Source organism: Leopardus geoffroyi, chromosome B1 (genome assembly GCF_018350155.1).
Source record: "Leopardus geoffroyi isolate Oge1 chromosome B1, O.geoffroyi_Oge1_pat1.0, whole genome shotgun sequence".
NCBI classification, from domain to species: Eukaryota; Metazoa; Chordata; class Mammalia; order Carnivora; family Felidae; genus Leopardus; species Leopardus geoffroyi.
Window position 1 is genome coordinate 156,177,694 of NC_059327.1, and position 25,070 is coordinate 156,202,763.

A 25,070-nucleotide genomic window follows, 5' to 3' on the forward strand; every position below is an offset into this window, starting at 1 on the left:
ATGTAGATTTAATGGAGTGTGGTGATTCACATCTGAAGAGTCTTCTAAATGTCCAAATATTTCTTTGGAAAATATCTTTGTTTTACTATAAAGAATAAGGGTGTTTGTGTGTGTGTGTGTGTGGGAGGGGGTGGGTGTGTATGCGTGTTACATGCAGCTTAGGTTTTTCACCCTCTTCAATGTTCTTATAATGTATTTTCAGAATATGTCTTCAGAAATGTAAATTATGAAGTAGTAGCAATATTTAATGACTGCCTTTTAAAGTAGTAGTATCTTTACTCATCAATCCCGTTTTTTTACAACAGCCATTTACTGAACACTGCTTTCATGCTACACGCTCTGTTTACATTACCTGGAAACTTGACAGTTGTCAGTGGGGTAAGTTTTATTTTGCAATATTATAGATTTAGGCAATAGAAATCTAGAGGTTTGAAATAACTTTCCTAAGGTCACTCATATATTCATTGTTGGTGGCCAAATCTAGATTTGAACTTGCATATGTCTGATTTGAAAATCTCAATTTTTTCGTATTGTAACACACTACCTATGTCAATGACTGAATTTCTAACTGCAAAACATTATGCAGTAGTATATAAGTGCCCTTAGATGTGGGTCACTTTAAAATAATTTTTATTCTGGGAGAAAATGATATGAAGGAGGAAATAAATTTTAAAATTCTAGCATCTTAGAGGTGCTCGAACTTTAATTTGTTGGTAAGAGGTATAATATGACAAAATGTCATAGCTGGGCTGTGTCCTTGCATAGCAACTTAACATGTGTGCAATTTTAGGCAAATTGCTTTAACTCTGAATCTGAGCTCTTCATCAGAAAAAAAGTTTGTTATAATAACTACTTCAGAGTTTGTGAAGTTTAAATTACACATATTTTGACAGTACATAAGGGCATAATGTGCTATTCCTCAAAACTTGAGGGTAGGGATATATTTGAGAATAAAATTGTGGACAATCCACATGTAAGTAAGATTTATCAAAGGAAATGAAAATGCCTATATAACAATAATTCAATGGTTAGGCACGCTGGAAGATTTCAATTCTAAACAAGTTGTACTCTCCAGTTTTAAGCCCTTGTTTATTTTTTTTTTTACTTATTTTTAATTTAATTTTTTTAAATTTACATCCAAATTAGTTAGCATATAGTGCAACAATGATTTAAGAAGTAGATTCCTTAGTGCCCCTTATCCATTTAGCCCGTCCCCCCTCCCACAACCCCTCCAATAACCCTCTGTTTGTTATCCATATTTATCAGTCTCTTATGTTTTGTTCCCCTCCCTGTTTTTCTTTTTATTTTTATTTTTTATTTTTTTTTCAACGTTTATTTATTTTTGGGACAGAGAGAGACAGAGCATGAACGGGGGAGGGGCAGAGAGAGAGGGAGACACAGAATCGGAAACAGGCTCCAGGCTCTGAGCCATCAGCCCAGAGCCTGACGCGGGGCTCGAACTCCCGGACCGCGAGATCGTGACCTGGCTGAAGTCGGACGCTTAACCGACTGCGCCACCCAGGCGCCCCTCCCCTCCCTGTTTTTATATTAGTTTTGTTTCCCTTCTCTTATGTTCATTTGTTTTGTCTCTTAAAGTCCTCATATGAGTGAAGTCATATGATATTTGTCTTTCTCTGACTAATTTCACTTAGCATAATACCCTCCAGTTCCATCCACGTAGTTGCAAATAGCAAGAATTCATTCTTTTTGATTGCTGAGTAATATTCCATTGTATATATATGCCACATCTTCTTTATCCATTCATCCATCGATGGACATTTGGGCTCTTTCTATACTTTAGCTATTGTTGATAGTGCTGCTATAAACATGGGGGTGCATGTGTCCCCTCAAAACAGCACACCTGTATCCCTTGGATAAAGGCCTAGTAGTGCAATTGCTGGGTCATAGGGTAGTTCTATTTTTAGCTTTTTGAGGAACCTCCAGACTGTTTTCCAGAGTGGCTGCACCAGCCTGCATTGCCACCACAATGCAAAAGAGATCCTCTTTCTCCGCATCCTCGCCAACATCTGTTGTTGCCTGAGTTGTTAATGTTAGCCATTCTGACAGGTGTAAGGTGATATCTCATAGTGGTTTTGATTTGTGTTTCCCTGATGACGAGTGATGTTGAGCGTTTTCTCATGTGTCGGTTAGCCATCTGGATGTCTTCTTTGGAGAAGTGTCTATTCATGTCTTTTGCCCTTTTCTTCACTGGATTATTTGTTCTTTGGGTGTTGAGTTTGAGAAGTTCTTTATAGATTTTGGATACTAACCCTTGATCTGATATGTTGTTTGCAAATATCTTCTCCTATTCTGTCAGTTGCCTTTTAGTTTTGCTGATTGTTTCTTTCACTGTGCAGAAGCTTTTTATTTTGATGAGGTCCCAGTAGTTAATTTTTGCTTTTGTTTCCCTTGCCTCCAGAGATGTGTTGAGCAAGAAGTTGCTGCAGCCAAGATCAAAGAGGTTTTTGCCTGCTTTCTCCTTGAGGATTTTGATGGCTTCCTGTTTTACAATTAGGTCTTTCATCCATTTTCAGTTTATTTTTGTGTATGGTGTAAGAAAGTGGTCCAGGTTCATTTTTCTGTATGTCGCTGTCCAGTTTTCCCAGCACCACTTGCTGAAGAGACTGTCTTTATTCTATTGGATATTCTTTCCTGCTTTGTCAAAGATTAGTTGCCCATACGTTTGTGGGTCCATTTCTGGGTTCTCTATTCTGTTCCATTGATCTGAGTGTCTGTTCTTGTTCCAGTACCATACTGTCTTGATGATTACAGCTTTGTAGTATAGCTTAAAGCTTTCTATAGTTTTCAGTGTATAGATTTTTCACCTCTTTGGTTAGATTTATTCCTAGGTATTTTATGGTTTTTGGTGCAATTGTAAATGGGATCGATTCCTTAATTTCTCTTTCTGTTGCTTCATTGTTGGTGTATAGGAATGCAACCGATTTCTGTGCGTTGATTTTATATCCTGCAACTTTGCTGAATTTATGAATCAGTTCTAGCAGTTTTTCTGGTGGCATCTTTAGGGTTTTCCATGTACAGTATCATGTCATCTGTGAAGAGTGAAAGTTTGACCTCCTCCTGACTGATTTGGATACCTTTTATTTCTTTGTGTTTTCTGATTGCAGAGGCTAAGACTTCCAATACTATTTTGAATAACAGTGGCAAGTGGACATCCCTGTTTTTAAGCCTTTGTTTAACAGAAAAAAAGTGACATGAGAAAAAGCATCCACAGAATTATTTGAACCATTAAAATAAGAAGAATTTAGTTCCATTTTTTTTTTCTGGATGGCCCATAAAAATGGACTTGAATATTATGGGCATTGAAGATGTGTAGATTGTTAAGAAGTAGGTATAGATTGCCAGGCTTCATTGTAATTGAGTAAAATAGCTAAGTATTTGAAGTTTATTTTATTTTATTTTATTTTATTTTATTTTATTTTATTGCATTAAGAAATGCATGTGGTGTAAGATCATACTAGAAAAATAAGTAACATATCGTGCAGTTATTTCTTTTTCCTAAAAGGTATATAGAAGTGTAATTGACATACTAAAAACTGCACATATTTAGAAAGTACTATTTGGTAAGTTTTGGTATAAGTATACACCCATGAAACCACCCCCATGATGAATATAGTGACCATAATCATCACCCCCAAAATTTCTCCATGCTGTTTTATAATCCCTCTCTTCTGTCTTTGTCTCCTACCCACAATCACCAAGCACTCTTCTGCTTTCTGTAACTATAAATTAGTCTGAATTTACCATATTTTTTCATAAATGGAGTCATGCAGAATTTACTCATTTTGTCTGGCTTTTTTTTCAACCCACCATAATTATTTTCAGATTATCCATGTTGCATATATAGGCACTCCATTTTTTTAAATAATAGAGGAATACTCCATTGTACGCATTTACTACTATCTTTTTATCCATTTATCTGTTGGTGGATACTTGTGTTGTTTTCAGTTTTCGACTATCAGAAACAGACCTGTTATGAAGATTTATGTGCAAGTCTTTATACGCTCTTATGCTTTCTCCTTTCTTATGAAATGCCTAAGAGTGAAAATACTGAGTTAAAAGTTGGGCATATATTTGACATTTTAACATACTTCCAAAGTGTTTTCCAAATGGGGTAGGAACATTTTACATTCTACCCAACAACACACGTGAAATTTAATTGTCCACATCCTTACCAACATTTGGTATGATCCATATTTTAAATTTAAGCTGTTTAAATAAATGTATAGTGGTATCTTTTTGTGATTTTAATTCGTTTCTTTCATGTTTAATAGTGTTGAGCATCCTTTCATAAGCTTATTTGACATCCTTATGTTACCTTTGCTGAATTATCTGTTCAAATATTATTCTCATTTCTCAATTGAATTGTCTATAGTCTCATTATTGAATTTTGAGAACTATTTATCCCTTCTGGATAAATCCCTTATCAAATATATGATTAGAAAATATTTTCTGCTAGTGTTGTCTTTTCGTTATCTTAACAGAATCTTTTAAAGAGAAGTTTCTAATTCTATGATGTCTATCCATCATTTTTTAAATAAGTGGTGCTTTGATAGTGTATATAAACTTAGATAAATGCTTAACAGAAGTTCAAAAGATTACTATAGTTTTCTAGAAATTCACTTGTATTTTTAATATGAAAATTTCAAACATATGCAATCTAAGGGAACTGCTTACATTCATCACCTCTTTTCAACAGTTATCAATTCAAGGCCAATCTTGTTTTATGTGGATTTCTTCCCTCTTCCACATGCTCCCAAGATATTAAAATTTTTAAAGCATATTATTGATGTATATAGAGAAATCTGCAAATCATTGAGTGTTTAACTCAATAAATGTTCACAGATGAAAACATTTTACTGTATTTTCATTGTATGTATGTGTATATATTCAGAATCTCAGTCAAGAGTTTAAATATTACTAGCTCACAAGAAGACCACTCATGTTCTCAAAGGAATCTCTATTCTTTCACTATCATGCAAGAATTTTGTCTGTCGCTAAATTTATATGATATAATCATACAGTATGTCCTTTTTTATGTCTCAATTATTTTGTTCACTATACCTTTATTAGTTTATCTGTGGTGTTCCATGTAGTAAATTATTTGTTCATCTGATTGCCATATAATATTCCATTCTATGAATATAACAATTTACTTATTATTAATTCTGTTATTAATGGACATTTGGATTGTTTTCGGTTTTTGGCTGATCTGAATATATATTTTTTAAGTTTATTTATTTATTTAGAGAGAGAGAGAGAGAGCAAGTGAACATGAGTGGGGGAGGGGCAGAGAGCTAGCTATATATATATGGACTGAGTGAGAGAATCCCAAGCAGGCTCCACACTCAGAATGGAGACTGACATGGGGCTCATTCTCACAACCAGGAGATCATGACCTGAGCTGATATTAAGAGTCAGATGTTTAACTGACTGAGCCACCTGGGTGCCCTGCTCCTCTGAATATTCTTATACATTTTGTTGTTATTATTGATTATATATATAAATTTTTTGTTGGGTACATAGCTAAAGAAGAAATTGCTGGCTGATTTGAGTACACATATGATTAGTTTTAGTAGATACTGATGGTTTTTATAAGTACATGCACCATTTAAGATATGAAACAATATTGCATCCATGCATACCATATGATATTCTGAAAAATAATTTTTAATCATCTAATTGCCTTGTTATAGTATGCTTGCACCTATAGTTAATGAAAACAATATTGTTTTAGCATATTATTACACTTATCTACCATTTGCACTTTTTATTTCATAACTAATTTCTGTGAACTTGTTCAATTCTTCAGTTCAATCGCTGCATTTCTAGAAGTGCAAAGCTGAAAACTGGATCTTAAATGAGGAAACTGACCAAAGTTTTTCTACTCTCTAATGTTTCAACACAGTGTTGATTTGGTCTCCCTAGATAATATTTTTGGTCCGTTTCATTATAACTGCAATAGTTTTAAAACAACACAAAACAAAGTAGTATCCTAAAGCCTGGTACATAGATGAACAATAAATGTGATTCTCCTCTTTCTATTACAGTAATCTTTTTACTATTTCTTTTAGCATTTTCATTATTGTTAACATCTAGTGTTTTATAAAAAGTGCTTCCATGGCCACAGCTTTAGTACCATCTAGACAAAAAGTAGCAATCCATTGCCATGTAACCCTTCAAGTCTCAATGACAAATCAATACCACATCTCTATGAAACAAGTATATTTTAACAGTGTTTTCACAAAGGACCTGACCTACCCCATCTTTATGTAAGTTTGGGACCAATCCAAATAGCAGTATAGATCTGAGTAAAATGTTCCCATGTGAAGAAATACTGTTGAAGGCTTTGAAATAAGCTCATAATAATAAAAATAAAATAATCACTTCAAAAATTCAAATAACTCACTGTTGTTATTGCAAATAAACCAGTTACTGATTCATGGTTTTCAGTATAGTGAGCAAAATTATTTGGATTACACATAGACTATCTTATACTTAGTTATTATTTAAAAACCATTGCATTTTTGTGTGTTCATATCTGTCTGGATTCCGTATTTATTGGAGGTAACTGACAGAAAGCCAGAGAATTCAGGGAACAGAGTAGTAGTATAGCATAGTCTGGTGTTCTGTATGATTTTACTTCTTGTAACTTGTGAATAAATATTTTCACATTGGATAGTGAACAGATAAATTGATTACAGGTTATAAACCAATTAGGTTGCCTGAAGTGATTGAGGCATACAAGATTAGAGCAGAAGCAAACATGAGGACTCATTTGAACATAAATAATGTAACCAAAGAGATATAAAAAGTAAAGCTGCTCATTCTTTTTCTCAAGTCACTCACTAATTGATGCGTAGTCTTCTACACAAGCCTGTTAGAAAACAAAGGACAAATGATAGAACTTGATCCTTTGATATTTATTGATCCCAAGTAAGTACTAATTATTGCTGGAGATATTCTTAGAGGACAAAAGGAAATTAAAAAAAAAAAGTCCTCAGAGAGTTTATAGTTTAGTTGATCATATGTAATATGTGTGTACTATAGGTGGAAATTTAAGAAAATGTGCAAAACAATGTAGAGTTTCCAAAGGGTTGAGTATAACATTCATTTTGTTGAGTTTTTAATGAGATAGGTCAACCGTTTTATTCTATTTAGTATTTAACCTATTTTAATAAATCTTCTAATTTAGTCTGTGCCATAAGAATTCTTCCCATTTGTGTATGTTATAAGGGCTGTTCAGTAGTCTATTTAGTTTTTACCTGTAGAATCATTACCCTTCGTAACAGCAAAATTATCTGTGCAAATACAGACTCCTTAAGTTTATAGCTGGATATTAGATATAAAAGGTTTAGGATAGTGGCTCAGGCATTGGTATTTTAAAAAAGCTCCATAGAGAATTCTGATTCCAAGAATTAGTTTGCCATTCAATTCACTTTCTTTCCCTGTGTCTGCCATATGTCTGTGGCACTAAATTCTAGCAGCTCCACACCAGAATTATTGTTCTCTTCTTCCTTGGCAGACAGATTGCATTTCTCAGCCTCTTTTACAGTTAGGTATGGCCATTTGGTTGAGTTCTAGCCAATATGGTGTGAGCGGTAGTGATTTGTGATTTCAACAAAGAAGATATTTCTATTAAGGCTTACATGCTCTTCCTTTTTTGTCAGTTGGATGCTTTTTTCATGACCAGCTTTTATAGCCATGAGTTGAAGATTCCAGACACACCATCAATCCATGTCCCTAAATCAATGTGTGGAGAAGAACATTTCTACTGAGATAGAAATTGTTTGTGAACAAGAAACAAACCTGTATTGTGTTTGAGACATTATTTAAATGTAGAACTTTTTGTTATAATTAACCAGCTCTAACTAATGTAGTACCAAACTACTAGTTACTAAACTAGAAGACATTGTTTCTGTCCTTTAAGAGGACCAAAGTCTAAGGGTAAAATAAATAGATAAATAAATAATGATGATATAATGTGAAAACCCATTTAATAAGATGAAAAATACAGATAGGCAAGCAATTTGTCTAAGGGAAGGAGGGAGGAGGGGTGGATGATCAAAAGAATCAGGGAGGTATATAGAGAAGAGGTATTTTGAATAAGGCCTAAAGAATGAATAAAACTTTACCAGGTAGATAAAACAGTTTAGACCGAAGGTTCAGGCACATAGAATTACAAGGGTGTTTAAGTGACTAGGACTGGAGACATAGCAATAGAGGCTGATGGCTAGTAATGGATCGGATTGTGATCTTTACACCATGCTATGAACTTGGAATTTATTCTAAAAGCAATCAATAGACACCAGTTTTGAAAGAAGTAATAGAATCAATAGAATCAGCTCTGTTTTGAGAAATAGTACACTCAAGGAAGAGAGAATGGGGACAGAGAATATGACCAGGAAGTTTTTTTTTTTAAGTTTATTTATTTATTAGAGAGAATGGAGAGAAAGAGGGAGAGAGAGAGAATCCCAAGCAGACTCCGCACGGTCAGTGCAGAGCCCGATGTGGGGCTCGAACCCATAAGCCGTGAAATCATGACCTGAGCCAAAACCAAGAGTCTAATGCTTAGCTGACTGAACCACCCAGGTGCCCCTGATTAGGAGGTTTTGAAAAAATGTTCTGACATCAAGTGATATAATTATGGTACTAACAATAGGATGGCTAGAAGATAGATGCAAGAGATCTTTAAAAGGATAAAAGGAAGTATTTAGCAAGGAATTGAATATCTGGGCCATGAGGATGTTGGTAGAATTGCTTCAAAGTTTCAACTTGGGCAAATGGGCATATAGTGGTGATCTTCACTGAGAGAGGAAACTTAACAATAAAAACAATAAAAGTGAAAATGGCTTTCTTTTATCAGGCTCTTAATATGTATTCTACTAAGTAATTTGTATTAATTTATTGAAACCATACAGCTACTTTATGAAGTTAGTAGTATTTTTTCTGCTCTTTGCAGAAATAGTAACTTAGATTCAGAGAAGCTAAAAACTCGCTCAAGATGATAATAAGGAAGTAGATGGAAAAGCAGGATGTGTGAGTATAGCTCTAGAACCAAGATCTTAATCATCACACTGTTATGCCTCCCCCCAAAAAGATGGAAAATTAATTTCTGATATGCTGAATTGTAATTGACTGTGAGTCATTTGGCTGAGAATTTGTGGACAGTTTAAATATAGCTATGTGTTTTGTGAAAGGACAGGCTCAAGCATAGCTATGACAGTTGAAGATGTGTAAGTAAATTCTATTTCACAGTGAGAATATTATAATGAAGAAATAGGAGGGATTGAGAAGGTTATATTAATGAATACCAATATTTATGGACATGGCAAGGAAAAAATCAGTACAAGTGATAAGTATCAGCACCCTATGAATCAAAACATTTCAAAGGAGTTGGGGCATCTGGGTGGCTCAGTCAGTTAAGTGTCTGACTCTTGATTTTAGCTTGGGTCATGATCTCATGGTTCGTGAGTTCAAGCCCTGCATTGGGCTCTGTGCTGTGTCAGTGAGAAGCCTACGTGGAGTTCTCTCTCCCTCTCTCTCTGCCTCTCCTCCACTCTGTGCTCTCTCTCTGTATTTCTCTTTCTCAAAAATAAATCAATAAACTTTTTAAAAAATTAAAATGAGAATCAAAAAGGAAAGAATTTGGTGTCATGGACAGCTAGGAAATGAGAGTTCCTTAAGGAAGAGATGATAAAGATGCCAGGTGTAGCAGAGTCTTCAAGTCATATGAAAGTGGAAAGAAATCAGTGGTGACTATTGCCAGGTTAATTTGAATATATGCCAATTGAAGTGGAAAGAGTTGAAAATTCTTTGGGGGGAGAGGTAAGAAAATAAGTGGAGGCAACAAAAATCTCCCAAGACTTGAGGAGATAGACGTCTCCAGGTAATACATTTTCAGGATGAACACAACTTGAAACTGTTTTCAAGATGTACTTTCATATTTTTCCATAAAACTGTCAATCTCCCAAAGTCTTAATTATCTTCAGAATTTTGACTCTAGTTTATAGCATTAATTGTTTATAAAAATCTATTTTGTCATACAACTCTCAGTAAGAGTCCTTCCAGTTATTTTATTTAAATCTTGCCTTCTGCAGTTTTACTCTTATTCTTTTATATGAGAGAACAACTATGGCTATTGCCCCTAATCATTTACCATGTCTGGGAACATTGCTGATTTCTAATAACATAAATCAACTTCCAGAGCTACATAAATGCTAACTGGACAGAATTGAAACCTAGTGATCCATTATAAGGCTTTAACTTAAAGCCAGAGAAACCATGGGATTAAAACAACTTGGAACAATGGAAAAAGCCAATAAATACAAATTTAGGCTTAATGCCTTAAAATAAAAATTTTAAAGATAAAGATCTATTACTTTGAATAGAGATGATCAGAAATAAGTAATATGTTGGCAATCAGATTAATAAAGACTCCCTCCTAAACTGTTAAAATTTATTTCTCTGGTTTAATGTCTGATTAGACTGGGTAAATCATAATATATGAACATTAACTCTCTGGGACTTTTACACAAAAGAAAACCTTCACAAGAGCTATCCTTGGAATCTGACTTTTGATTTTTGTTTATATTTGGGTGTGTGGGAGAGGACAAGAAAGCAAATATTACCTATGAAGTTGCCAGTCTCATTTTCTTCATTGTCAGTTGACGTTTTCTATATTTATTGATGCTCATCAATTAGGCCACTGAAATGAAAATGGGAAATATTTTGTCCTCAAGAAAATTATACAGTAGTGGTAAAGACAAATAGTTAAAAAATAATAGATTTAATATAGACTGTGACACATGGTGTAATGGAAGAAAGGAAAGTGATAAAGTAGTTCTGAAATAAGTAGGTCTGTTCTCATAGATTATACTGTGTTCTCAATAGACAAATCAAAAAATAAATAGCTCTTAGTAGCTAATTACATTTGAATCCAAAACGAGTTAGAGTAGAGGGTAGTACTGACATGACACAAAAAGAGATGCTGGCCCATTTTATTCCCCAGCAAAAGAGCATACAAGGGCTTGTGATGTGGCATTTGTGTGACTTTACTAGTTGTATCAGAACATCTGGAGCTTCAGGAACAGTAAGGAGAGAGTAAACAGCAATTCCTGGGAAATGAGTAAGTTATTAATAGACCTAGCCAAAAATTGAGGTAAGAAATGGTGAAAGCTAGGGCTAGTGGTAGAAGTTTAGGTAAAGAAAGGGAAGAACTGAAATTAAAAAAAAAAAAAAATATATATATATATACACATATATATACACATATATATGTATATATATGACAATAAATATATACAATAATGTAATTAATAATATATAAAATTATATATAATAGCAATATTATATATAATTATATGTAATAGCAATAATATATAATTATATATAATAGCAATATAATATATAATAATTAAATATATCTATCTATATCATCTGTATCTATATATATATCTTTTATATCAATATCTATATCTATATCTGTATCTATATCTGTGGCACTGGTTATAGATAAAATGAAGGAAGAGGGAGATGTCCAGAACTCCAAATTTTTGTCTTGGGTAATAACTGGAAGTAAACATAGAGATAAGTTTGGAGGAGATATGTAGAATTGGAGGTGCCTTTGAAATATCTGAATGTTGAGTGTCTTAGTCCTTTTGGGCTGGCATAACAAAAATAACATAGACTGGGTGGCTTAAACAGCAATTGATTTCCCACAGTTCTGGAGGCTGCAGAATCTAAGATTAAGGCTCTGATATATTGAAGGTCTGGTGAGGACTGGCTTCCTGGTTCTCACTAAGCCTCGCATGGTGGAAGGCGCTAGTAAGCTCCCTGGAATCTTTTTTATAAGAGCACTAATCCCATTCATGAGGGCTCCATCTTCATGATGTTATAATTTTCCAAAAGCCCCTCCTCTCTTTTTTTAAGTTTATTTATTTATTTTGAGAAAGAGAGAGAGAGCGCACAAGGTGGGGAGGAACAGAGAAAGAGGGAGAAAGAGAATCCCAACTAGGCTCCATATTGTCAGTGCAGAGCCCAATGCAGGGCTTGAACTCACGAACTGTGAGATCATGACCTGAGCTGAAATAGAGAATCAGAGGCTTAACTGTCTGAGCCACCCAGGCGCCCCTAAAAGCCCTCCTCTTAATACCATCACATTGTGGCTTAGTTTTTAACATGTGAATTTGTGGGAGACACAAACATTCAGTCTATAGCACTAAGGTTAGAGGCCAGCACTAAAAATTGACTTACACAATTGCTGATGGATCTCATACTATCTATCAGTAGTAAACAACCTAGAATTTATGACTATAAATAGATTAAGAAATAGAGCTGTACAATCCAAGCAAGCTGTCCGTTGAGACAAAACAGGAAAAATTTTAAGATGTAGTATTAATTCTCAGTGATATTTAGCTCATGCCCTGATATCAGGAAAATAACTTCAAGATCTGTGATAGAAGTTGTTTCAAAATATAAACCAAAACATGGTTTGTGAATTAGAAAACTTGATATCAATAGGGAATCAGAGAATCCTAAAAAGTGAAGAAATCAAACAGAAAAATTGTGTTCTACTGGAAAAAATATAAAAGAGAAATAAATTTTAAAAGAGAAGAATGCATGAAATTTAAAAGAGTGAATTTGTTATTTATTTAATTATAAGAAAGGAAGAGTGAATCAGAAGGAAGATAGCCAATAAATAAAGAAATAAGAAGAAACATTGCATGATAGCCAAAACCAAAAAACAATAAAACACCCAAACTTGTTCCTTAGTTACTGAGCAGGATTACAAAAAAAAGTAGCTATATTAGATATTTACTAATGACATGTCTTTATTTTGCAACGGTAAAATAGGAGTTGCAGGTAAACTAAACCAGAATCCTACAAAATCCCATACATTGAACCCACAAACAAAAACAAATATAAAAAGACTGGGGTCTGGACTGGTTTCAGGTGTCTAATATGGTAGTAAAAGTTTGGATGACATACAGCAATAATTATAGATTTTTGAGTCTTTGATTTCTATACCCAGAAAAATTATCTTCCCTTTAGGAAGTAGAATTAAAAAAAAAAACACGCAGTTGATCTTCATTTGTGGGTTCTGTATTTGTAAATTTGTCTAGTCAGTAAAATGTATGTCTAACCCTGAAATCAATACTCATAGTGCTTTCATAGTCTTTCAGGGATATGCACATGTGCAGAACAGCAAAAAATTTGAGTTGCCTAATGCAAAATTTCCTGGTTGAAGTTAGACAAAGTGACGCTCTGCCTTGTTTCAGCTCTCCTTCTGTAAAAAAGCATACTTTTCACAGTCTATCTAGTGCTCTGTTTTTCACTTTTTTGTGCTTTTGTTAGTGTTTTAGCTGTTTGAAATAATTTCTAAGGGTAGTGTTAAAGTGCCATCTTTTGTTCCAAAATAGAAGAAAGCTATGATGTATGTTAGATAAGTTCCATTCAGGTATGAGTTATAATGCTATTACTGTAAATTCAATGTTAAAAATTCAAAATAGATTAAATAAGCTGTCTTTAAACTGAAATTATGTATTGATGGGGTGGTGGAAATATTGAGACTGGGGACTCACAATAACCTAACTCTGTATTTCTGTTAGGAGTCATGAATCAACATTCACTAATTCTGTATTTGCAGCAAATTTATAGAACATAACTGCCGCAGATAACAAGAATTGTTGTACTTGTGGACATAAAGGATTAGCCATTTCTGAGAAGAAATCTAAAGGATGAACAAACTTCAGTTACAATGCTGATGAATCCCACAAGCAATGTGTTAGGCAAAAGAAGCCAGACACAAAAGAGCATATACATTATTAATTCATTCATATAATGTTCAAAACCAGGTCATACTACACTGTCCTGTAGAAGTCTGGATAGTGGTTGCTTTTGTGGGGATATGTGATCAGAGAGGGCACAAGAAGTGCTTTCTGGATGTGGTAATCTTCTGACATTGATGTAGATGCTTGTTACATGGATTTGTTCAGTTTCTGAAAATTCATTGAGATGTACAATCATGATTAGTGTCCTTTTTTTTTTTTTAAATTTTTTTTTCAACGTTTATTTATTTTGGGGACAGAGAGAGACAGAGAATGAACGGGGGAGGGGCAGAGAGAGAGGGAGACACAGAATCGGAAACAGGCGGAAACAGGCTCCAGGCTCTGAGCCATCAGCCCAGAGCCCGATGCGGGGCTCGAACTCACGGACCGCGAGATCGTGACCTGGCTGAAGTCGGACGCTTAACCGACTGCGCCACCCAGGCGCCCCTGTGATTAGTGTCCTTTTAACTATATATGTTATACAGAAAAAAAATGGGATATTATGCATAAACAAAAAGGAGTGATTTATATTTATATTAATATAAAGGAATGTCAAGCACAATATTAAGCCAATAAAGGATATTGATGATAATGTATGATATAACTTATATACTTTTAAAAAATAGTCAAAAGCCTATAAAAGAATCAATACTGTTTACAGATAAATAGGCTTATGTTAAAATTATGACAGAATGCATGCAAATGATAAACATGAAATACAGGAGAATAGATAATTTGGGGAGGAGAAGAAAAACTTAAGGAAAATTATTGAGGCTTCTAATTATTTTATATAATACTTTATTTTTAAAGTGTATGGTTGATACATAGATGGGCTATTTATCTACCCACATCTTGAAATAATTTCATATTTCTGATCAAATATTTCATTATATTAACAAGGTACACATTAAGATAAATCTTACAGAAAATTCCTGATTGCTTTACCAATATAGGCAGCTCAAATATACAAGAACATTCTTTGTTTATTTTTTATTTTATTTACTATTTAAAAAAATTTTTAAGTTTTAAAATTTATTTTGAGAGAAAGAGAAAGAGAGCATGAACAGGGGAGGGGCAGAGAGAAGGAGAGAAAGAATCCCAAGCAGGCTCTGTGCTGCCATTGTGGAGCCTCAGGGCAGGACTGGAACTCAGGAACCATGAGATCATGACCTGAGCCAAAATCAAGAGTCGAATGCTTAACTGACTGAATCGCCCAGGCGCCCCACAATAACGTTATTTAAAAGCAAGTTAAAACTTCCATAATCACACTAAGGGATAACATTAAAATTAGGGGTTAGATATAGTTCCGAATAAGGAGCTTCTAAAATTCAAAATTCAGCTATGTCAAAGAGTGAATGAATGTCCAGGATGGCATTGGGGGGGGGGGGTGGGTAACCTCAAGAGATTTTTAACCATATGAAGCTTACAATGCCATTGAGTGGGCATTTAGCCATCATGTGGCTGTTAATAGAATCCTGAAACAATATAGTGTAAATGGACTTGCCAGAATATCATTTACATGTAAAGACTTTCTTGAGTCATTTCAATCTCGGTGTCTGCATTTATAAAACTGATATTGAAAAGCATTTACCACTCAAACTGGTAATGAGGATTAACAACAAAAAAGACTGAGGCTTAAAAATTTCTTGGGGCACCTGGGTGGCTCAGTCAGGTAAGTGTCCAACTTCAGCTCAGGTCATGAACTCATGGTTCATGAGTTCGAGCCTTGCATTGGATAGTACTGCACTGGTAGAACAGAGCTTGCCTGGGATTCTCTCTCTCTCCTTCTTTCTCTGCCCCTCCCCTACTCTCTCTCTCTCTCAAAATAAATAAATAAACTTAAAGAAATGCCACATAATTTCTAAAGAATGATATAAAATATTTGTGAACTGTAAGAGTTTTTAAAATTTGTTCATTATATAATTATATGATTTGATATAATACTAAGAGAGATTAAGTTTGTTTGCTTTTGTGTTTGTTTTATGTTGTTTCTGTAAGCAACAATGCCAGATAAAACAAGGGATAGCTCCCAACTCATGGTAGGAGCAGTTAATTCATGTTTCTCTTACTGAGTTTAGATAGAATCCATTCCTCTAGGACAATGGAAAAATGGGGTTGGAAGAATTGTCTTCCTCTCCCCTGTCTCCTTTAAAACAAACAAACAAACAAATGACCACGTCCATAGAAAGGATGCTAGACTAAATGGATCATTAGTATGATTTGGAATGGCAAATTCTCTCCTTTTATGCTCAGAAAAACTGTCATTCTTTGAGCTATGACCTTTAGCCTGGTATTCTTGGGGACATGCAGTAATCTGTCGACAGACCTGGAGTAATGACAACTCTTATTCCTGACGTTATCTTGCCAATTCTCTCTTCTTTTGGTGGTTTAGCTAGTTATTTATCATGCAACTCTTCCACTTCCAATGGCTCAATAGTACGTGTAATTTTTATAACATTAAATATAAAAATAATATTTCACAAGAAATCAATAAATAATGTAAATATTGTTTTAAAAACTTTTCTTGGCCTCGCAGGCTTTATGTTCCCCATTTGCTTCCGGCTATTAAAATGTTACACAAAACACCAGGCTAAAAAAGACAGATTTCCAAGGAGCTGAGCTGTAAATTCTTGACATATTATTTGATGAAGGTAAATAGTGTCATTTTCTACTTTATTAACTTCATGTGATAAACACTCTGATCTTAAAAAATTTATTATATTTGGAAGAGAGAAGAGATAGCTTGTTTAGAGTTACCCTACCCATAATTTATTGGGCCCTTCTGTGACTGCTATGGATCTCAAACTCTGATCTGTTAATGTTATCTAGTATTTGGCTAATGGGATATATTTTCTTTTTTTCTTTATCTAAAAATGTGACAAAAGAAGACTAAGAGATGTTTTCCCAAAGGGCAATGGGATTTATGAATCATCAAATACATAAATCAGTTGTCTTCCTCTCTTTCTTTCTCTTTCTTTCTGACAGCAATCCATTCCTATTTAAATCTGTTTATAGATTATCATTATCCTAGTTCTCTTATAGTTTTCCTTCTTATTGTAACTTCTGTCATTTCCAAGCAACACATGTGAATTTGACCTTGACATTGTTAATCTTGGCTGTGCTTTGCCACAACTTTATCTTCATTTCCTCCCTCAAAGCCTCAGTAAATAGACTGTGATTAATCAGGTAACTGAATAATTTTTAGCTCATATATTTTTGAGCCTAAGCAGTCAAATTACTTCTTATATCTCTGGGAATTATTAAACAGGATGTCCATTAACATTAGTGAATATGTGTGGCATTTTTCCTTAATAAGGACACTGAGTGTATATATACTATAACGAAGGATAATTTCTCTAGATTAGTAGCCCTCATCATTTATTGTTTTTTGCAGAGACACACTGGACGGCTGATACTCTCATGACCAACATGTTCGCATGGAGTTACACTGGAGGACTTTCAATCCCCCCTGCAAGTTCACTCTTTCCTGGTCACTCATGAATTCCCACTAAATGGCAGTGAATTACTATTAGAGTTATAACTACAAACAACTTTATTTAAACACTTTTGTGGAAGTAATTTATTTGGGGAAAGCAATGCTTAAATATCATCAGTAACCAATCAGTTTACATGCCCCTCTCTGCCTGCCAGTACCTTACCCACAGTGGAGCGTTGTGGCTCTGATGATATCTATGGATGTAGACCTGAACTCAACACTGAAAACTCAGAGATTGGTCACCTGGCTATCTTTGCACACCTCTTTTATAGAATATGCTGTTATGAAAGTAGTAATGGTTCAAGTTAGGAAACTAGAGAAGAGAGAAGTCCAGTTCCTAGACTTGTTGGTGACACTGGTAAAATAACAAAAGAATATTGACACTTGTTATGCTCTTGCTTTTGTTTATACTAAGACTTTCAACTCTCAAAATGAAAGAATGAGGATCTTACCAACCTAGAGGAGTCTAAAGATGCTATGGACTTGATTAGTAAAAACAAACAAAAGCAACGACAAAAAAATCGGTTCCCCATTAAAATGAAACCCTGATTACTGAAGGAATTATTTGCCTGATATATCATTTCAGGTCACATATGCTTTTAAAGTATTTGATGAGTTAGTAGGTACCATGTTTGATTACAGTTCTTTGACATTTTCTACTATGCTATTTAAAAATAAATTGGAAAGAAAGGCCATTTAAAGCAAATGTTTACATTCTTTTAAATACACAAAGCAACTATGAGCCACAGAGACAACAAATCTAAAAAGAGAAGAGATTCTTAAGAAACGGGCTTAATTCATAAACCCTTAAAATCAGTGTGCAAAATTATGGGTATATGCATACGTGTGGTGAGAAAAAAGTTCATAACCTTTATTGGTTTCTTAAGTGGGGTTCATGATCTATTAAGCTGCTAAGGACTAAACACTACTTTAATAGTAATGTTTTATAAGAGACGGAATAACAATGTTCTGGTGGACTGGGGAATGAACAGGATACAGGTTGCCAAGTTAGATTCCTTTCCAGCCATTCTGACTGAATTTGCCACAATAGTATTTCGTTTTTAGTTAAAGGAAGTTGGCACAACACATATAATCACAAAAATGTTCACAATATCAAATACAAACAATTCTAGGGCTAATCATCTCGTGGGTCCTTTTCTGTTGCGTCTCTACATCGAATTGGGCCAAAGTTTGGCAAATTACGGCCCATGGTCCAAATCTGACCCACAGTCTGTTTTTATATGGTCTGCCAGCTAAGAAAGCTTTTACATTTTTTGGAGAATTTGCAACAGAAAGCCTATGCATCCTGTAAAGTCTGTATATCCTGTAAAGATATATACTTTATGTTCCTTTATAGAAAAGTTCAATACCCCCAATCAGTGAGTTAGACAATTCAGTAAGTCTTTTGGACAGTAGCTAATATTTATTAAGGGCTACAAATTGCCTGGTTATGTCCTGGAGCTGGTGATACATCAGTGAGAAAAAAAATGACCCAGATTATTTGCTTTTACGAATCTCATTTAGAGGTTATTTAGAGGACACAAAAATAAAATAGCAGATGAATAAATTGAATCAATTTTATAGTATGTTCGAAAGGAATAAATTTTGTGGAGAAAAATGGAGCAGGATATGGGAATTTGGAAATTTTGAGGGACGAGTGAGATTAGCTCTTGAAAAGGTGGTTAGAGTTGACCTCACTCAGAAGGTAATATTGGTGCAGGCTTGAAGGAGATAAGGAGATAAAAGTGTAGCAAACAGTCAGTGCAAAGACCCTGAGGTTGTATTTGATGTTCAATAAAGGTGGAGGAGAACAATTAAAAACTGACTTTTTACATTGATAAGCCATGTTTCAGTCTCTCTCAGGCACAGTTTCTCTTAAGCATATATAGTTTAAATTTTGCCACAAGTAAATCTCTCTTTATGTTATGAAAATACACCCAAGCGTAATGAATGAGTCATCTGCGTTTCTGAATTAAAATGTTATCTGAGAGAGCATCCGGCGGGCTCCGTCAGCAGCTCCTGCTGGGACGTACCCGCCACGACTCCATGGAGTGTTGCAGAGTCGAAGGGAGCGACATCGGAGGAGCTGGATCTTGCTCGGGTATCCGGTTCAGGTCAAGGCAAAAAGTAGGCGCCCCTGCCTCCTCCTGGGTCGTTGCTTCGCGTCCAAGCTTGGCGGTGTCCCGGGCTCCGGAAAGGAGGCCTGCGGAGGACCCAAACTGATGAGGTCTGGGGGACCCCTAGGGGCAACAGAGGTGGCGGCTAGAGGAACCCCTGCGAACCGCCGCTCCGCTTTGGATTGAAGCACGTGTGGGTCAGCGCTGTCATTGGTCGTGGTGCGTCAAAAATCAGAGACCTCCAGGGGTGCCTTGGTGGCTCCGGTGAAGCTCTTACTTCAGCTGAGGTCGTGATCTCACAGTTCATGAGTTCATGAGTTCCTGCCCCGCACTGGGCTCTGTGCTAACAGCTCAGAGCCTGGAGCCCGCTTCAGATTCTGTGTCTCCCCCCGCTCTCTGCCCCCATCCTGCTTGCGCTCTGTCTCTCCCTCTCTCTTTTTTTTAAAGTTTATTTATTTTTGAGAGAGAGAGAGAGAGAGAGAGAGAGTGCAAGCAGCGGAGGGGCAGAGAGACGGAGAGATGGAGACACAGAATCGGAAGCAGGCTCCAGGCTCTGAGCTGCCAGCACAGAGCTTGACATGGGACTTGAACCCACAAACCGTGAGATCATGACCTGAGCCGAAATCGGATGCTCAACTGACTGAGCCACCCACGCGCCGCTCTCTGTCTCTCTTTCTCTCAAAAGTAAATGAACATTAAAAAAAAAAAAAAAAAAAAAAAAAAAGCCTCTTAAAAAAAAAAAAAAAAAAAAAGACCTCCAAAGTACAACAAACAGGAAAATACAGATAATCAAAGATGATCTCCATGCACAGGTCAAAATTTTTGGCAGCAAGGCAATGAAGAAGAAGCCAAAACAGTGACAGAAAATTTTCTTAAAAAAAAAAAAAAAACACTAAAATTACAATGCAAAGCCCAGAATTGATATTGTGCATTCCAACCTTCTGTGGGAAGACATGTAAGGACAGATAGTAATGTTACAGAGAATCAGCTATTCACTGATTGGGATCAAATTGGAGAAAATGCTTTGAAATGGAGGGAGGGAATGGGAAGATTTACCTCCAGTTAAGAAAAACTTTACATGGAGTCAGAAACAACAAGTTCAGCGTCCAAGTGCAAGTAGACACTTGGAGGAAAGAAAATTTTGATATAATGTGTGATGACTTGCAAGATATTCAGAAGTGTCATATACCCAGTCCTACTTGTAAATTTGAGGATGTTTTTCAATGCAGGCATGACCAATGGTTCTAAGGAAAAGATCTTATAGGATTAGCCCAAACTGGAACAGGGAAGACTTTGTCCTACTTAGTGCCTGGATTATCCATCTTTTTATTTTTTTAATTTATTATTTTTTTTTTAATTTTTTTTCAACATTTATTTATTTTTGGGACAGAGAGAGACAGAGCATGAACGGGGGAGGGGCAGAGAGAGAGGGAGACACAGAATCGGAAACAGGCTCCAGGCTCTGAGCCATCAGCCCAGAGCCCGACGCGGGGCTCGAACTCAAGGACCGCGAGATGGTGACCTGGCTGAAGTCGGACGCTTAACCGACTGCGCCACCCAGGCGCCCCTGGATTATCCATCTTGATTTACAGCCCGTAATTAGAGAAAAAAAGAACGGACCCAGAATGTTAGTTCTTACACCCACTAGGAAATTAGGTCTTCACGTAGAAGCAGAATGTTCTATGTATTCATATAAAGGCCTTAGAAGTGTTTGTATATATGGTGGTGGAGATAGAAATGGAAAAATACAATAACTGAAAAAAGGAGTAGATATTATTGTAACTCCTGGAAGACTGAATGATTTACAAATGAGTAACTGTTCCAATCTCAGAAGCATAACCTACTTAGTATTAGATGAAGTCGACAAGAAGCTAGACATGGGATTTGACCCCAGATAATAACGATTTTATTAGATGTGCACCAGACAGGAAGACTATTATGACAAGTGCGACGTGGTCATATGCTGTCCGTGGACTTGCACAATTTTATTTGAAAGAGCCAATGATTGTATATGTTGGTACTTTGGATCTTGTTGCTATAAGTACCATGAAACAAAACGTAATTGTCACCACAGAAGAAGAGAAATGATCTCATATCCAAGCATTTTTAGAAAACTTGTCTCCCAAGGACAAAGTCATAATGTTTGTCAGCAGAAAAGTTTTCTCATCAAGTGACCCAATTCTGCGACATGGATTGGTGGGAGTCCCTTCACAGCGACAGAAAACAGATGGCCAAGAGAGAACATTAGAAAAGTTTAAAACAGGTAGAGTAAGAATATTGATTGCTTCAGATTTGACATCTTGAGGTCTCAATGTCCACGATATCACACATGTCTATAATTATGATTTCCCTGGAACATCAAAGAATGTGTACATAGAGTAGGGCGCACTGAAAGAGCAGGGAGGACTTAACATCCATTACCCTCATCACTAGAAATGACTGGAGGGTTGCTGGTGAGTTAATATTCTCGGTATCTTCTTTGTGAAATATCTGTTCATGTTGTTTGTCTATTTTTTTACTTGGATTAGTTTTTGGAGGGATGTTGAGTTTTATAAGTTCTTTATATATTTTTGATACTAACCCTTTACTAGATATGTCACTTGAGTATATCTTCTCCCATTCTTTAGGTTGCCTTTTACCTTTGTTGATTGTTTCCTTTGCTCTGCAGAAGCGTTTTGCTTTGATGTAGTTCCAGAATTTGCTTTTCGTTTTTGTTTCCCTACTTGGGGGACATATCTAGAAAGAGGTTGCTATGGCTGATGTCAAAGAAGTTACTCTGTGTTCTCTTCTAGGATTTTTATGGCTTCCTTTCTCACATTTAGGTCTTTAATCCATTTGGGTTTATTTTGCGTATGGTGTTAAGAAAGTGGTCTAATTTCATTCTTTTGCATGTAGCCGTCCAGTGTTCTCAATACCATTTGTTTAAGATATTGCATTTTTCCCATTGGATATTCTTTCCTACTTTGTCAGAGATTATTGACCAAATAATTGGAGGTTTCTTTCTGGATGTTCTATTCTATTATATTGATCCATATGCCTATTTTTATGCCAGTACTCTATTTTGATTACTACAGGTTTGTAATATAACTCAAAGTCCAGAACTGTGATGCCTCCAGTTTTTCTTTTCTTTTTTTTTTTGTTTTTTAAGATCACTTTGTCTATTCAGAGTCTTTTGCAGTTCCATGCGTATTTTAGGGTTTTTTGTTCTAGCTCTGTGAAAAATGCTGTTGGTATTTTGATAGAGATAACATTGAATATGTACACTGCTTTGGGGAGTATAGACATTTTAACAATATTTGTTCTTTCAATCCATGAGCATGGAATGTCTTCGCATTTCTTTGTGTTGTCTTGAATTTCTTTCATCAGTGTTTTATAGTTTTCAAAGTACAGATCTTTCACATCTTTGGTTAGGTTTATTCCTAGATATTTTGTTAATTTTGTTATTTTGGGTACAATTGTATACGTGATTGTTTCTTTAATTTCTCTTTCTGCTGCTTCATTATTAGTATATAGAAATGCAACAGATTTCTGTGCATTGATTTTGTATTCTGCAACTTTACTGAGTTTGTTTATCAGTTCCAGCAGTTTTTTGTGGAGTCTTTGTTGTCTATATGTAGTATTATGTCATCTGCAAATTGTGAAAGTTTTACTTTTTCCTTACTGATTTGGATTCCTTTTATTTCTTTTTGTTGTCTGATGGCTGTGGCTGGTACTTCTAGTACTATGTTGGTCATCCTGGTCATCCTGTTCTTGTTCCTGACCTTAGGGAAAGCTCTCAGATTTTCTCCATTAAGGATGATGTTAACTGTTGGTTTTTCATAGATAGGCTTTATTATGTTGAAGTAAGTTCCTTCTAGCCCTGTTTTGTTGAGGGTTTTTTATTATGAATGGATATTGTACTTCATAAAATGCTTTTTCTGCATCTATTGAAATGATTATGTGGTCCTTATCTTTCCTCTTACTGATGTGATGTATTGCATTGATTGATTTGTGGATGTGGAACCACCCTTGAAACCCAGGAATAAATCCCACTTGATCGTGGTGATAATTTTTTTAATGTATTGTAAAATTTGATTTGCTAGTATTTTATTGAGAATTTTCAAATCTATGTTCATCAGGGATATTGGCCTGTAGTTTCTTTTTTAGTGGTGTCTCTATCTGGTTTTGGTATTGAGGTAACATTGGCCTCATAGAATGGATTTGGAAGTTTTCCTTTCTTTTTTATTTTTTGCAATAGTTTGAGAAGAAAAGTTATTAACTCTTCTTTAAGTGTTTGGTAGAATTTGCCTGTGAAGCCATCTGGGCCAGGACTTTTGTTTGTTTTGAGTTTTTTGTTTACTGATTCAGTCTCCTTGGCTGGTAATCGGTCTGTTCAAATTTTCTATTTCTTCCTGTTTCTGTTTTGGTAGTTTATATGTTTCTAATAATTTATCTGTTTCTTGTAGGTTGTCCAATCTGTTGACATAGTTCATATTATTGTCTTATAATTGTTTGTACTTCTATGATGTTGGTTGTCATTTCTCCTCTCTTTTATTTTGAGTCCTTTTTCTTTTCATCTTGATAAGTCTGGGTAAAGATATATCAATTTTGTTGATTTTTTCAAAGAACCAGCTCCTGGTTTCATTGATCTGTTCTATTATTTTATAGTTTCTGTATCATTTATTTCTACTCTAATCTTTATTATTTCCTTCCTTCTACTGGTGTTAGGTTTTGTTTGTTGTTCTTTCTCTAGGTCCTTTAGCTATAAGTTTAGATTGTTTATTTGAGATTGTTCTTGATTCTTGAGTAGGTCTGTATTCCTATAAACTTCCTTCTTAGAACCACTTTTGTTGCATCTCAGAGGTTTTAGACGATTTTGTTTTCATTTTCATTTGTTTCCATGTACTTTTTCATTTCTTCCTTTATTCCTGGTTGACCCATTCATCGTTCAGTAGCATGTTATTTAAGCTCCATGTATTTGTAGTTTTTTCAGAATTGTCCTTGTGGTTGACTTCTAGTTTCATAATGTTGTGGTCAGAAAATATGCATGGTATGATTTTGATCTACTTGAATTCGTCAAAGTTTGTTTTGTGGACTAGTATGTGATCTATTCTGGAGAATGTTCCATATCCACTTGAAAAGAATGTGTATTTTGCTGTTTTGGGATGGAATGTTCTGAATGTATCTGTTAAACCCATCTGTTCCAGTGTGTCATTCAAAGCCATTGCTTCCTTGTTAATGTTCTGTTTAGTTCATCTGTCCATTGATGTAAGTAAAGTGCTAAAGTCCCCTATTATTATTTATTATCTGTTAGTTCCTTTATGTTTGTTATTAACTGATTTATGTATTTGGGTGCTTGTATGTTGGGTGCATAAATATTTACACTTACTGTATTTTCTTGTTGGATTGTCCCCTTTATTATTATATAGTACCCTTCTTTTGTCTCTTGTTATAGTCTTTGTTTTAAAGTCTATTTTGTCCAATGTCAAGTATTGCTACTCTGGTTTTCTTTTGCTGTTCATTTGCATGATGCATGTTTCTCCATCCTCTCACTTTCAATCTGCAGGTGTCTTTAGGTCTAAAATGGATCTCTTGTAGGCACACACAAAAATATTTTTATCGACTTTTCTT

At 35.2% G+C, this 25,070-nt stretch overlaps 1 long non-coding RNA gene and 1 pseudogene across 1 annotated transcript in view; both read left to right on the top strand.

Moving 5' to 3' along the window:
* Positions 1-17,346, top strand: part of LOC123583455 — a 60,112-nt gene extending 42,766 nt beyond the window's left edge. The window contains exons 3-5 of the long non-coding RNA XR_006704881.1: positions 306-378; positions 16,384-16,498; positions 17,242-17,346. This is a non-coding gene — a long non-coding RNA (uncharacterized LOC123583455). The remainder of the gene's footprint in view (positions 1-305; positions 379-16,383; positions 16,499-17,241) is intronic.
* Positions 17,347-19,320: 1,974 nt separating this feature from the next.
* Positions 19,321-21,945, top strand: LOC123596460 (annotated as a pseudogene).
* The last annotated feature ends 3,125 nt before the right edge of the window (positions 21,946-25,070 follow it).